The sequence below is a fragment of the Panicum hallii genome, chromosome 6, assembly GCF_002211085.1.
Source record: "Panicum hallii strain FIL2 chromosome 6, PHallii_v3.1, whole genome shotgun sequence".
Classification (NCBI taxonomy): Eukaryota; Viridiplantae; Streptophyta; class Magnoliopsida; order Poales; family Poaceae; genus Panicum; species Panicum hallii.
In genome coordinates, this window is record NC_038047.1 from 21,824,554 (window position 1) to 21,827,770 (window position 3,217).

Consider the following 3,217-nt stretch of genomic DNA (forward strand, 5'->3'; position numbering starts at 1 on the left):
CCACTTGACCGTTGTATGGGCAACGGCTTGGCCTAACCCCACTAGTTAGTCTGATAGCCATCAGGAGAGCTGGGAGCAGCGGGTGATCAAGGAGACGGGATAAGCTCTGTGTGACTTATGCCCCGGTTAAACCTCAGTGTTAGGTCGAATGACCCCTTGATAGATCCCGTGGTGGCTAGTCAGGTCTAGCTACGGTGGGTAAGGGCTTCGATGGGATCTGCACCGGCACTAAGGTGTTCGTGCTGTGGTACCCCGCCTGTGGGTAAAGTTGCACACCTCTGCAGAGTTGAAAATCTATTCGAATAGCCGTGCCCACGGTATTGGGCAAGTTACGGTGTGGTCACATAACTAGTGTTTCTCTCTGGGAAATGGTTGAACTGGTGTGAGTTGTTTGAAAAGTATCCGGCAATGGTGCTGTGTGCTACGACGGACGGGAAGTCCGGTAGCGGCTTGAAACTTGGAACCGTGAGGATCGACATCGTGTGTTCTTAGACACTTGAAAACTCGTTTTGAAAAATGCTTTTAAAAAAAAACGAACCCTTGCATATAATTGTGTTTCCGCAAAAGAACCGTAACTATATCCTTGGATTATCCCGTGCATTTAATTCTGTTATACCCCCCCCGTGGGTGTGATTGGACTTGCTGAGTACGTTTGTACTCACCCCGTTCTTACTTTACAGTGGAGGATCCCGACTACATCCCCGAGAACGACGAGTAGGGTCCCGTCCTGCACCCAGTCTTGCCTGTGGGTGAGGTCACCGTTGGAGCTCCGCATGGCGCAAGACTCTGATGACCCCCTGCTCGTAGTTAGTGTAGTAATATGGGTTTTTGTTGTAATCCTCGCGATAGTGGCGCTTCATTGCCCATTACCGCGAAGAGTTGTACGGCAATGAACCATCTGATGTAATAAAAGTGTTATCAGCCTCCTGGGACTGATAAAGTGACACTTTTAAGTCTTCCCTGATGGGGGGACGCTTCAGGTGGTATCAGAGCCGTAGGCTGGCCGTAGGATGTGACCCTAGGAGCGAAACCCTTTTTAAGCCCTAGGATTTGCGCTGGCTTAGCTCTTTTCTCACACAAACACTCACCACTGGTTTTTACCCTGTTCCAGATGGCTGACAATGGATGGGTCAACGGAGTCTGCTACGCAGAGCCTGGCCTTCCTAAGTTATTGTTGCTCAGCCTGGAACGCGTTGGGGTTATGGAAACGCCGGAGTACGCCTACCGAGAATACATCTCCGGTGGCACCCTTCGGTGCGACACGATGATTTTTGTGGAGAGAAGCACCCGCTATCCTGATGTGGACCCTTGGTTCATCTCCACCACTGGCTTTCGCTTCCCCGACACGTACCGAAAAGCCACTCGTAAAGCCCTGCGACGGCTGCGTGTGCTCTACAAGCACCACCTTCAGCGGACCCCTATGGGATTTTTCCCACCCGCTGAAAGAAGAGGGCGCACTTGGATTGCCCGAATGAGGGGACTTGGACGAGAAGAAGAAGAACCCATGGAAACCCATTGGGATAAGGGTACTCAGACCGAAAACGAGATGGATCGGTTCCTTCCAATAAAGAAGCGCTCTATCAGGACCGAGGAAGAATCCCCATGATAGGATTAGCACCCCTAGCAAAAACCCTACCCTAATGACCACGTATCCATGAAAACTGTACCACCCTTGTTGTAATAATAAATATCATCCACTCTCTTTTGTACCTGTACCAGATTGTTTACCCTGTTTCTGTTTCAGAAGGCTGAGGAAGGATGGACCCAGGGCGATTGCCAAGCTGCACCTGGATTCCCCAGCCTCTTGATCAACACCCTGGAGGACCTTGGCGTTACGGAGCGCCCAAGGTACTACAGCCGAGAGTACGAGTACCATGGTACCCTCCGCTGCAGGGTGATCCTGGTCATCGCCAGGAGCAACCGCTACCCCGACATCCAGCCCTGGCGGGCGACCGCCACAGGGTTTAGACACCAAGACACCTACCCCTTGGCCGTCAGGAAAGCGCTCCGTTATTTGTGCCGGATCTTTGAAAAACACCTCGCCCCCACGCCAGCGAAGTTCTTCCCGCCGGCCATCAGAACCCCAGACTGGGAAGCCCGCATGAGAAACTTGGAGCGACGACGCCACGAAGAAGGCCCCCTGTACCAAGTGGCTACTTACCTAGCCGCCCTGGACCAACTCTTTGATGAGCAAGCCAACCTTCTAAGGGAGCAGACCCATCGAGCCGAGCAAGCAGAGCTCGTGGTGAGGATACAGCAGATCCGAGCCGCCCACGCCGAGGCGAGAGCCGCAGCCGCGGTCAGTAGCGAAGCAGTCGCCCAAGAGAGCCTCAGGCAGGCCCGAGACCGGCGTATGCAAGATTGGACCCAAAGTGGAACACCAGTCCCGGCGATAGGGGAAGACCACGTTTTACTGGGGACACCCATCATAGGGTGGGGATCACTCTTTGGGAGCACACGAGCCCCACCCGAGAATCCTGGAAGTTCTGCCGCCACCGACGAAGGGGATGCGGCAATGCAACCCCTGGCCGATGGGAACCCAGAAGACGGCGAGCGAGAACCTCTCACCCTGTCCGCCCCGGAAGGAGACACACCACGCAAGTAGAGTGACCGACGCCATCCCAGTGATGCCCTTCCCAGCCTTTCTGTTTAAGACGTACCCTTTTGCAAGACCCTGGCCGATTAGCACGAGGCTTAGTCGTACCCCTAAGTTGTATCCCCCCCGTGCTTAATAAAATAGTTGATGCTTGTTGTTTGTGGTGATTGTATGTTGGTTTGTGGTGTGCTACTCGTTTATATGGATACCGGCAGAAGGTAGATCCTGCCTTATATATACGGATTAAATAACTTAAACACCACAAAATCGTAACCCCGATTTGCCCAATCACAGGTGACCCCCCGGAACGTTGCGAGGGCCTCCCGTGGCCGGAACCCCGTAGCCGCTAGTGTCGGAGCACAGCCCGTTGAACAAGATCTTCCCCAAGAAGAGCAAGAAGTAAGCCAGAACCGAGGGGGAAGTCAAGAAGGAGAACAACTACTGCCACCCCCACCCCTCGGAGACCTGGCGCAGATCATCCATAACCAAACTCTCATACTGGAAACTCTGGCGAATGCCCTCATTAACCGGCAGCCACGAGGGCAGAATATGAACGACAAGCTGACGGCCTTCCTAAGGACCAAGCCACCAACCTTCGCCGGATCCTGCAACCCGTTGGAT